The sequence below is a fragment of the Manis pentadactyla genome, chromosome 17, assembly GCF_030020395.1.
Source record: "Manis pentadactyla isolate mManPen7 chromosome 17, mManPen7.hap1, whole genome shotgun sequence".
NCBI lineage: Eukaryota > Metazoa > Chordata > Mammalia > Pholidota > Manidae > Manis > Manis pentadactyla.
The window spans coordinates 44558256-44571535 of NC_080035.1; the positions used below are offsets into that span (position 1 = coordinate 44558256).

The following is a 13280-nucleotide window of genomic DNA, read 5'->3' on the forward strand; positions in this document are numbered from 1 at the left end:
CTTTAGATGTCTGATTTGACTAGATTTATGTATAAATCAATATGAAATTAATTTCACAATTTATTCAATCGATTGATAAGTCCTTGAAAATTATCCAGGTATGATCACAGAAAGGATATGTAGGGTACATTAAAAAAAGAGGGTGGCAAGTCCAAGTGGAACTGAATTTGATGCCCACTTATTTTCCTGGTCCTTAAAGAAATATTACATTTCAAAGCAATTTTGACTACTGCCCTTGTCTCAACCATGTCAACAAGATTAGTCTCCTTCTGAACCTCTATCACATTGTTTCCCACTCTCATATTCCTGGCTCCCTCATTCGTTAGCTTTGTACTTGTAAACCACAAATTCGATTTCACCTTCTTCCTTATTCAATCTCTGACTTAACAGAATTCAAAACTCATTTTCCAAACACCAAACCCTAATTTGGTATGGTCTCTTGATTTTAAAATGCCTGAAGTTTCCTTAAGTATTTGATAAAGACAGTATATTTTTCTTCTTTTCTTTTTCTCTTCTTTTGTCTATTTTTTCTTTGGGATGCTGGTGTATAACTTCTATGTGGAAGGATTGGTAGTATAATTCAGTTTTACAGGTATTTGTTTTAGATGACATATATATCACTATAGAGATGCCATGCCTTTGCACAAAGTATGAAATAAATAATCTCTTGTAGGGTCTTAAGGAGTCAATAAATAGCATACCTCTTCCCCATCTGGATTCTGAGTCATTTGAGAACTAAAAGAATAGAACCAGTAGATGGAACAAAAAACATCATCACAATTACTAATCAATCTAGATTAGATTAGAGGAAAGTTAGGATAGACTGACTCCTACTCCCCTCTCAGTCTAGACCTGGAATATTAACTGAAGAAAATTACATTTCTGTATAGTAGATGCCCTTACCTACTCCTCTGCCTTTCACTGGTTCAATGTAGAAAGAGAAAGTCTTCACGTTTCATGATTTTTGATAAATTAGCTCCATCCAGCTGATCAAATAGACAAATTATATCCATTTACTAATCAGATAATTTGAGGGGGAGTAAAAGGACAGACAAGATGCCAGGAGGCTAAAGCAAATCCCTTTATTTGTAAATCAGCACTGGGGAAAATATTTCCTTAGGCTTTCTTCTCTTACCTTCCTTAGCTAAGCCTTCAGTCTATGGTCAGCCATGAGTGTGGCTGTCTGCCTCACAGGAGAAGAGCAACCGTCCATGAAGGCAGCCCTGCTTCCACATTCATAAAGAACTCCTATGAGCATTGACCTGAGATTGCTAGTAAATAATTACTAGGGAAGATTTTCACCCAAAGCTCTGAAATGGGTCTGAAATACATAAAACTGATAAGTAAAACTGATTCAAGAAAATTTTCTTTACTCCTTGACTGCCTTATTATTTATGTGAATAGTTTCCAAGTTTTGCCTGGTCTTCTCCAAATCTTAGGCAATGTAAAAATTCACCTTTCAATCTGTCTGATCCCTTAGTACTGATGTTCCAGAACTCCTTTTTTAAAAGACCACAAGTTTCACTTCTGCTATGTTAATGGTTATTTGCTCAGTAAGGATAAACAAGTGATGGGATAGCCCAGCATGACATCCTGCTTATATCCACATTTTGGAGGAAAAAAGTAAATTGTATCATTCAAGAAGACTCAAGCTGTAAAGTAGCCTAGACACGTGATAAACTTTGTCCAATTTGATACATGATAAAATGTGTTTCTGTAGTGATACACTCTTTGAGACATACTGGCCAAACTCATTTGCTTCATCAAGCACTGCAAATTTTTTTACCAGTGTTTCTGTTGATGTGAATCCTGATCAGATGTGCTGGATTAGATCTTCACTCACATTGTAGGTAACTGATAATGCCACAGAAGTCCAGAAATGCCTTTTTTGGTTATTCTGAGTTCTACAATCTCTACTTTCTAATTAGAGTAGTATACATTGCATTGATATCAGGCAAAAATTGGCAAAACTATAACTTTACAACTTGGACAACAACAGTCATGTATTCTGTAAATAAACCCTTGAACTCATTAAGGCATAGGTAGTTGCTTTTAATTTCCTGAGGCCCCTAAAATTTTATCAGTCTCATTTTGTCTATGCATTCAGTCAAGGTTTTATCTTGTTATTCTTCTTCATTATCCCTCTGTTTTTTATGTCTATGTCTGTCTGTTATTCAAGTCTTGTGCATTAACTAGTTCTCTCTTTGCCTCTGTTTATGTATTAATATGTTTGTCTATCAAGTCCTCTGAATACAAACATGCAGTTTAAACAACAGAAAGAAATAGAACTTTTTAGGTTCTGGGTCATTCAGGAATATCCATTTTTTAGAATTTCCAACTAATTTCCCATTCTGAGCAGTTTACTTTTACTGAGTTTTTGTTTCTTCAATCTGTTGCTTGTAGTCTTGGATTATACCGACTGTGACCCTTCCTATTTCATCTATATATTGAGTCATTTTGCTTATGTATTCCTCTAGTTTCCCAATGCTAACAAATTTCATAAAAATGTTTCATTGATACCTACATCTGTGTCCATAATTACAATGTTACTTTGAAGATTATCCAGCAATGTTTTGAGTGTTTAAGTCTGATAAGTAATTCCTTTCATATTTACCCATATCTTATATAACCATTTGATTTAGTTATCCCACTTTTCAAGGATAGCTTGCCCAATGACTCTCAGTGTGAAAATTGTGTAGCTCCAGGAGTAAGGGGGTTCCTCACCTGGGGCAAGTTCCTTGTGAATCTGATAAAACTGAAGAAAGACAAGGGTAAGGACAGATTGGGAGAAAGAGTTTTTATTGTTCACACCTTGCTTGGGTTCACTAGCCAGTCCTCATTCTGTCTGTCCCCTCCTGCTGCATGAGCTGCTCTCGCCCTGCCCACCCCTCCAGGCAGGAACTCCATGGATGCATTCATAGTGACTGACAAGCCCAAGACCAAGTAGGTATCAGGAGCAGAGGGGAGGAAAGAATGACCCTTTTTTCTCTACCCCTTACCCTGGATCAGCTGGAGGCTCTGCTATGGTAAACATCCATTGGTATGTAAATGGACTAAGGCCAGGTGGGAAATTCTGGGTGGAAAATTCCATTTACCCCACAGTTGTTCTGAGCAGATTTTGTTCTCCTTCTTGTCCTCACCACAACAAAGAATTGAAATGCAGAGACACAGTAATGAAGCAGAATGAAAGTTTCTTTTGAATACACTCCAAGAGAGGAGTGGGCCAGGGTCAAGGTAGACAAAGGCACAGAACTTTTATGGGAGGGTCTATTTATCACCACCTGGCTGGGAGGCTGTTCTTTTGATTGACAGGTTGAGGTAATTTGATCGACAGCTCTAGTTCTACAACCATTCCTCTTGGTGTGCCTATCTTTTCCAAGAATGCACACAGAAGCCTATGGGGGTGGGTGGGAGGAAAAACACAATTTTATTTTAATGAGATTATGATGAGGTTCTTAGTTTCCATTCAATTGTGCCTGCTTTGGGACCTGGTTGGGACCAGTTTGTCCGGAAGTTATATCCCTGCAAATTCTTTGTTGTCTTCTAGAGGGACCTACTACTTGGGTAGCTTTTTCTTGAACTTTATCTTCCCCTTCCCCATCTGCTCATGTCTATCTTTCTAGCTAACAAAAACATTTAAATTTGAGAGGAACCTTTTCTATGGTTTCCTTGATTCCAGTTTCCTCTGAGAAACTTGTTGAGTTCTTCTTCCTTAGACCTTTCAATTTCTTTCCCCACTATTTCTATTGCTACTTGAACTTTTCCTGAGTTAGTAACTCCTAAAACAGCATTAAATTGGAATATTTTAAAATCCCATCTCCCTCTCTCTCTCTCTCTCTTTCCATAAATATCTAGTTTGGCTGTTAAAAGCTTCAGGCTCTTTAAAATAGCATCTACTTCTCCTTCATCATTAGGTACTTCCTGAAACCATTCACCTATCATTCATGTTCTGTCATTTGTGAACTAAAACTACTACTTAACGTACCATCCTAAGTGTAAGAAAATTCCAATTTGTGCCTTAAATATATGCACTACTTATGGAAGATTAAGATATTTTAAGCCCAAGCTCTTCTTAAAATCTTTTGTCATATTTTTATCAGTATATATGTTTTATTACTATATATATATATTTTTTACCACTATATATATATATCTATATAGACATATATAATATAGTTTTTTTTTCCTTTCTCTGTTAGTTTTATTTCTATGGTAGGGGCATCCAGTTTTAATATTTTTTCTGAATTTATGAAGGTCATCACATATTTCTGAAAGTACTTGTTCTCTGCTCCCTGCAGAATCATAAACATATTTAGCATGTGCTGGAGAAATACATTCTCAGAGGGAATGGAAAGGAAAGGAACCAAGTGATTTATTTGTAAGACCTACTTTGGCTTCCTTATGCACTATATGCATTAGACCCGCCAAAATATCTTCTAATGGTTTAGAGATTAGGCTGAAGAATGGAACATAAAGTATAAAACTAATGAATCTACCAAGATATACTTAGATATTCTCAGAGGCTGTTTTACATAAGACATTAACAAATAGTAAAATAAATAAATAAAATAATAAAATAAAAAATAAAATATAAATAAATAAATAAAATAAATTCTCAGAGCCAAAAAAAATCCCTGTACTATGCTTCACTAAAAACTGATTTGTGCATTTTTTTCCTGGTGTGTGTACCAGAAATTGTGAGTTTAAATAACTGATTTAAAGCACTGTTCTTCGCTGCCTTGGTTTTAAACCAATTGAGAAATAAAGCCCCAAAGCAGATTTGTAGCACCTTTTACTACAAATAAAGCTAGATGGGAAAGCACACTTTTTTGTGTGTGCCATTTGGCCTCCTAACAGCCTATACTCTGAGTCTTGTCCTTGGTCTAGGACACCTTAGGAAATGTTAGAACTGCAGAGCAAGTATGCTTACCCAGCTTGATCAGGATAGAAGATAGAGAAGAGGAATTCAATCTCCAATGCCCAAGATTTTTGATAGGTTATGCTCACTCACTTGAGCATTGTGAAATGATATTTCTACACGGAAATGTACTCTGTGTTCACAGAGGAGAGCAAGGGGCAAACTTGTACAAGAGTTAGAGAATATTCGGGAGAAATTCATCATGTGAATTCATACGGATTCATGTGGATTAAGACTCTGCCTGTGTCTCTCAGTTCCTTATTCTCTGAAGTAACAACCAGCAGATTCTCCATTATGTGGGGGAAAGCTCTATATTCTCTCCAACAGCAGGCTGTGGTATAATGGATAAATTACAATATTCCTTCATGAGATACTGGGCAAGGGGGAAGGGGGTTGGGAATAAGGGGAGTAAACTGGAGTTTCAGAAATTCTGCTAGTGGGACCTTAAATAAATAATACTTACTTTTCATCATTTTGGTTCTCCTTGAGCATTCTATCCCTGGAGAGGTTTACTATAAGATTGTATTTGAAAACTGATGACTAATGTAAAAAAATAATAGGTGTTGAGATGTAAGCCAGGCAACTTTTTAGATGCTGATTTTTCTACTCCTTAAAATAACCAAGCCTCTATTCTCCCACTTCAAAAATAGCATGGCATTTTCTGTCACTAATTGCATTGCAGTAAAATAATTATAAGATGAAAATAAATTACATTTGAGAAAATTTTGTTCACTGGGAAGTAAGATACATAGAGAAAGAAATTTTTTCAATATTTTTGAAACTGTTGTAATCCAGTATGTAAAGTAGTTCCTGAATCATAGTAAAAATACATGTTAAATAAAAATAAAGGAAAATATATCATACTTAATTTGACATATAAGTAATAATTTGATGTTAAGTATTGTGATTTTCAGTTATCTTATTGATCTAATATTAAACTTTCATCTTTCTAACTTATGTGGAAATTTGATATGTAATATTATGAAGATGGATGCTTTAGGAAGTGTGTATATATATATGTGTGATCATTGTGACTCTGTGATTATATATATATATATAGCTGATATATAAATATATTTACATATGTATGTGTGTGTATATATATATATGTGTGTGTGCATATATGTATTTATTTATTTTTGATAAATTCAATAGCATGATTTTTTTTCTTTTGCCAAATGTATTTCTCATGGTTCTTCAGAGAAATAGAACCAGTAGGACATATAGAGAGAGAGAGAGATAAAAGGAGATGTATTGTGGGAATTGGCTTACCTGGTTATGGGAGTTAAAAAGTCCAATGATATGAGTCTATAAGCTGGAGAACCAAGAAAGCCAGTGATGTAATTCATTATGAGTCCAAAGGCCCAAAAACTAGAAACTCTGATGTGCAGGGGCAGAAATGGACATTCCAACTCCAGGAGGGAGAGACACTTTGCCCTTCCTCTCCCACTTTGTTCCGCTGGAGCCCTCAGTATATTGGATGAAGACACATTGGTGAGGGTAGATCTGTTTACTCAGTTTTCTAATTCAAATGTTAATTTCCTCCAGAAACACCCTCAGATGCACCCAGAAGTAAAGTTTCACCAGCCCTCCAGGCGTCCCTTAGCTGGTCAAGTTAACACATAAAATTAACTGTCACAGCAAGAAATTTTTTCAATTAAGAAAAACTTTAAAAGAGCCAGCAGAGAGCAATTATTCAGGGTTTCATAAGCAATTTATAATGGATACAAGGAAAAACTCCCAACAATTTCTATAAATGATACTGGACTTCCTCCTTCTACATTCTCAACCTATGCATCTTTTTTTCCTACTCCATCCCAGGGATCTTAGGATCCTTCTTTACATCAAGATTCTCTTGGACAATCTTCCTCTATTCTTAGAACTTTTTTCTTTAATTTATATTCTTCACATGAAGCATCATTTTCATCTGTTTGTAAATGTGGCAAATGACTTTTATACCAGCTTCAGGAGTATTACTTTATAAATTATAAAATTATTGATACCATTTGTTAATAAAATGGATATTGAAATGCTACTTATGTTTACATTTTAAATCTTGAATATTCTCCCTCTTCAAAAGATCATTTTTTGCTTCATTTACATGCTAACTTTATTCTAGGACAGAAGACCAGAAATACAAAGTGTAACTGAGTAATTATGGACTATATTTTATATCTGCTGAAAGTGAGATACTTAAGTTCTTGATCTCTGGGATTACTGATATGCAAACTGTCATCTTCACTCTATGTTCTTCTTGATTTAAAATGTCAATAGTTTGAACCATGTCCAGAGTCTCCTTGGAATAATGAAGGTGCTTCAGCAGTTTTAGTCCATTACTCTACTGTATGTTGAAAAATAAAATTCTGAAGCAGAAATTGGTGCCTTGACCTACACACATATACTAAGATCCAAAAGAAAATGAATAGTACATATAAACTGAGACTTCTCAATTTATGGCTTCTTTTTAAGTACTTTTTGTTTTCTTAATATCCATCTTTTAATATATAATTGATAATGTAATCCATATAATGTCTCTTTAAGAAAGGATAGAGAAACATTTCAGTTATAGTGTTTTTCATAGGATAACTTCTTATGTAACTGAATCTATATCCATACCTTCTGCTAGAATAAATTACATTCTTTTTCTTTTTAAGTGAGATATAATTGGCATATAACACTATACTGGGTTTGGGTATACAACATAATGATTAGATATTTGTATATATTGCAAAATGACTACCACAATTAGTCGTAAACCATGCATAGTTAGTTTTTTTCTCATCATGAAAACTTTTAAGAGTCATCTCATTAACTTTCAAATATACAATACAGTATTATCAACTATTGTCACCACACTGTACACTACATCCCCATAATTTATCTGTTTTATAACTGGAAGTTTGTACCTTTTGACCCATTTCACTCTTCCCACTTCCCGTTATTGATAAAATCAGGGAGCACATGGAACTCAGAGGACTTCCTTAAAATATGCCCTCAGTGGTATTATGCCTGTGTGATGTGGAAAGGCCTGTGTTCCTCCTGAAATTCTGCTTTGGATAGAGAAGGAAAGGTCATAACCAGGGAGCACAGACCTCTGGGGTGACATATAGCTCTGTGGGATAATAGGAGATATTCTTGTTGGGCAGTGGTACAATAGGGAAAGTGTGGAGTCATAGAAGAAGAATATGCACTCTGTGGGAATTCTTGAATCTTGTTCTTGATGAGTAATATTTATTTCTGTATCTTCAACTAGTAATTGTATGCTGCATGTTCTCATTATTTCATTCCTGTGTCTTGATTTCTCTTTTATATATTTTTTCTGATTATACCTCTTAATTTTACACAATTTTCTCAGATTTACCTCTAATTTCTTCTTCAACTATATATAATCTGCAATTCTAAATAATCCTTGGTAAAATTTCCTATAGAAATATACACACAAAAGTTAATGTTAAAGTGAAAAAACAAAGAAAACAGGCAGTTGGCCCAGAGAAGCACACCTCCATTTAAAAGATCACATGAGAACTACATTGTGTCTTAAGGATGACACGTGTTACATTTCGCCTCTCCAGAGCTTAGTCAAAGACCACTGGTCAGCCATCAGGGTCTGGACAAAACCTCCTGATTATGGGAAATAAAATTTTTTTTTAACTAAAATAATTGTAGTCCCCAAGGACGCTAAAACAAGGCATAGGAAGAAGACCCAAGAAAGTTTTGAAATGAAAATCCTAGGAAAAATTTGTCTGAATGGTACTGTTCTAAGAAGAAACCTCTTGAACTGCTCTTCCTGGGACCAGTTCAAGGACTGACTAACCAGTTTTTTCATGTAAACTTTTTCCCTTATACACAGACAGTATTTATGATACTAGACAAGCAGTCAAGATAGTAGATGCAGATGTTTGGTGCTAGAAAGCAATTTCCTTAAATACAATTCAAATGAGGTTAGAAAAAAATCACAAAAAGGAATATATTCTTAGGAAACAAAAAGCATAATGCTTAAGGGATTCAACTAATTACTATAACTCCATTCAGTGCATTAGGAATCTTCAGAAAGTAGAAACACAAGGGATCTCTGATGTACACACTATTACAGAGTTGAGAGTCCTAGTCAAAGGTAGTGAGTTTCTCAGCTGATTCTTGATTTGATGAATCTCCAATTCTGCCAATATCCTTTAAAATGGATAAACCTGAAAAAGAGCCCCTTGGCCAACTTCTCAGAAGAGTGGGATACAAAAATAATTTTTAATATACGCCACTTAGATTTGGGGGTTGCTTTCTACATAACATTATTGTGACAATAACTAATTGATGCTACAAAAAAGAAGAGTGAACTACAAAAATAATTTTTAGTATCAGCCCCTGACTTTTGGGGGTTGCTTTCTACACAACATTATTGTGACAATAGATGCAACTAAAAACAGAGGAATATATTTTATTGCATCAATAAAGCCCAGGAACTCTTGAGTAAATATAGTTTGTGACTGAAACTAGGGAAATGAGACTTCTGAAGTACAGAGGTAAAGTAACTTATTATATATGCAGAATATATATTAACTGTATCCACATGTTTCTTTTATCCAGTGTCCCAAATTGAGTTTTATAGGACACATTCCATTCAATGTGCATGATTTAAAAAGAAATTATGTTGCCAAATCATTTTTGGAATTGCTATATTTTTCTGATGTTGATTGTAATTTCTTAGCCTTACCACCTGTGGTTTTTTTTTTCCCTATGCATTTCATATTGATATACCTGGTGAACAAAATGACCAACATAGTGATTTAGAAATTTTTCAGGACTCTTCATTCATTTTATTTTTGGTACCTCCAGTGTTACAGACTAAATTATATTCTCCGAAGTTCGAATGTTGAAGCTCCAACCTCCAATGTTACTGTATGTAGAGATAGGACCTTTAAGGAATCAATGAAGGTTAAATAAGATCATGTAGCTAGGGCCCTAACCTAGTAAGATCTTAGAAAAGGAAGAAACACTGGAGACGACTCTTCCCAGGTACACAGAACAAGGCCACATGAAGACACAGCAAGAATGTGGTCATCTGCAAGCTAGGAAAAGAGATCTCCCCAGTAACCAATGCTATCAGCACTGTGATCTTAAACTTCCAGAATTCAGAACTGTGAGAAAACACTGTCTGCTGTTTATGCTCCCCAGTCTGTAGTGTTCTATTATGGCAACCTTAGTAGACTGATACATTCACTTAGATGCTTGAAAAACATCAGACATATAACATGTTTAAAATTGTATTACTGATTTCCATTATCACCATAGTTTGTCATCACCCATTTTTTTTCTATCCCAGGAAATTACAACATATTCCATCCAATGGCTCAAAATATATGTTAAACTTACATTTGAATAATCTATTTATTTTATATCCCTGTATTCAATTCGTAGCATGTTCTACCTAACTCATTACAAGTCCCTGCTTATTTATAATATATCCAAAATCTATCCATGTCTGTTCTGTTCTTCTGTCTTAATACCAATCTGCTTCAAATCACCCTTATTTCTCTTTGAGACTATACAAATAGCTTTCTCACTAATTTTCCTCATTCTACTCATATCCTTCTACAAGTCTGATGGACATAGATTCATCAAAGTAGCCCACAACACAGGTGGTAAGGCTAAGAAATTACAATCAACATCAGAAAAATATAGCAATTCCAAAAATGATTTGGCAACAGAATTTCTTTTTAAATTATGCACATTAAATGGAATGTATCCTATTGAACTCAATTTGGGAGACTGGATAAAAGAAACATGTCATGTGGATACAGTTAATATGGAAACTATATACAGTTAATGTGGAAACTAAAATTTGGAAAGTATAAACCACATCATGTCACAATGTGGCTAAAACCCCTCCAGTGACTATCAATGATAAAAGCCTTTCCTTAACTGCATTTTTCACTTCTATTTCCTTATTCACCACACTCGGCCACTGGAGTCTTGATTTGATAAATCTCCAATTCATCAAATAACTCCCCAGGTCTGGTCTGATAATAGAATTTCTGTTCTCTTCGTGCATTGTTCCTCCTGATAATCATGTCCCAGCTCAAATGTCACCTCATCAGAGAGGATTTAACATCCTTTCTAACCCAAGAATTCCCTCATTTTCAGTCACTATCTAACTTCCTATCAGATTTCTACGTGAGTTCCTTTTAACATTTAGCATTATCTGAAAATATCTTGTTTCTCATGTTTATAGTCAGTAGGTTTTCAAAAAGTATTTATTGAGTGAATGGATGAATGAATATTCCATAGCTGTGTTCTGCCAGTAATGACAGGAAAAATATGTGAGTGAATAAATTTAAAACATAATACACGCACATGCACACTCACACACACAGTGTCCTTGAAGCTGCGAGACAAAGCCTGACCAAATTACAATTAATTTGGTTCCTACTTAAACACGTCAAAACAAAAGTGGAACTTATTAGAAGAATACTAGGATATTGAAGGAATAATGTTACAATCTTAACAAATGTAAGTTGGGCATCAGGATCTACTGTAAATAAAGATTTGAGTAAAGCTAGTGCCCACTCTCTTTCCTTGATTTGCTCTCCCTTGTTTCAGCATGATGTTTTCATTAATTTTTGAAAACACAGGGAGTCCATTCTGTTGTCATCTCAGAAGTTTCATATCTCAGGATTTTTTCTCAATTCCAATTTGAGAATTCAGAGGAGCTATTATGAGTGACTATGTTAGTATCTATGGCTTACCCATATACCAACACTGGCCAGAAAAGAGGGGTCATGTGAGAAAGTGGGATCCCCACTAAAACCATGTAGATATGCTGCTATGTGGAGGGCACAGGGGAGAGCACTATTTCCAGAAGGAACCGACACTAAGGAGTACCCACCATACCACTGAAGTCCTCTCCGGCAAAGTTACAAAAATAGTTGTTTGCCAAGATGATCTCCAGCAGAACTCTAATAAATCAGTGGCTTTTCAAAACTACCATGCTGTATCCATCCTCACTCCTTTTATTCATTATAGGTTTGGCACAAGCCAAGAAACTTGATTTAGCCAAAGATTTGATCTTTAAACTATTCACTGATACTTATTCTAATTTTATTAAAAATATTATTGTCTTAAGTCCATTCAGGCTTCCATAAAAGAATGTCATAGACTGGGTGGCTTCCAAGCAATAGGAATTTATTTCTCACAGTTGTGAAATCTGGCAAGTCTAAGATCAAGGCACCAGAAGAACCAATGTCTGGTGAGGTCTCACTTCCCTGTTCAGAGACAGCCGGCCCTCTTCTTGCTGTGTCCTCACATGTCAGAAAGGGTGAGAAAGTTCTTCAGGGGCTCTTTTATAAGGGTAGTTGTTTATTCATTTGGGTTCTCCTTCATGACCTAATAACACCCGAAGGTCCCACTCCTAATACCATCACCTTGGGCTTTTAACATATTAATTTTGAGGGGATGTCAACATTCAGTCTTATGGCAGGTTTGTTATTTATGTGAGTATTACTTTTGCAAAGAATTGTAAGACACTACATCAAAATAACAATGCATTGTTACAGCATGATATTGATCTTAGTAGCAGTAATGATCCTTATGGTTATTCAGAACAAACTATTAATAAAGTTAAACTTTAAAAATACTATTTATTTAAATTAAAGAAGAAAATAATCCTTACTTTTGGTAAGACATAAAATAATTTATTTATGTGACAAAAGCTACTAATTGTTAGGTTTAATTCTACCGTGTGATTCTTAGAAAAGCCAAAGGTGACTTAGCATATTTCACAATTAATTTATCTTGCTTTTAGACCTGCTTTTTACTTTGTGAGCTGAGAATTGTAAATCTCTTAAATCCCTTTGTTTTGATGTAAAAATGGATCATAAAATCATTGTGTGATGGAAAATGGCTTATACTGTTAACATTCCTGCCCAAGTGGAACTTTGTTTTAATATAGTTTTGTCTTTTGATTAATGTTCTGTCAAGGTGGAAGTCATATTGTTTGTGATTTCTGTGCTTGATAACATGAATTATGTTCATAGTAAATGCAAACTTTCAAAACAATTTATATTTTTTATGCCCAGTTAGGTGAGGGATACTGAAGTATTTAACTATGACATGTAACTTTTCTTTATTTGATACAAAACTATCTTGAACTAAAGATGTGATGATAATAATAGCTGATGGAAAAATACAGATACTTTAAGAAAACATTTATTTAAAAGTGTAAACATTGTCTGAAAGCCTCTCATGTCTAGTACTTTGTTTTCAGATTTTTTTCTAATCTGACCTAAAACAATCTATATTAATTTTGATTTTAAGATTAATTTGACTATCTACCTATAAAATAACTTTATAGCTTCTAATAGGATTGTTA

At 34.6% G+C, this 13280-nt stretch overlaps 1 long non-coding RNA gene across 1 annotated transcript in view; it reads right to left on the reverse strand.

Moving 5' to 3' along the window:
• LOC130681401 (uncharacterized) overlaps positions 1 to 13280 on the reverse strand; it is a 72116-nt gene that overhangs the window by 6498 nt on the left and 52338 nt on the right. The gene's annotated exons all lie outside the window — the stretch shown is intronic.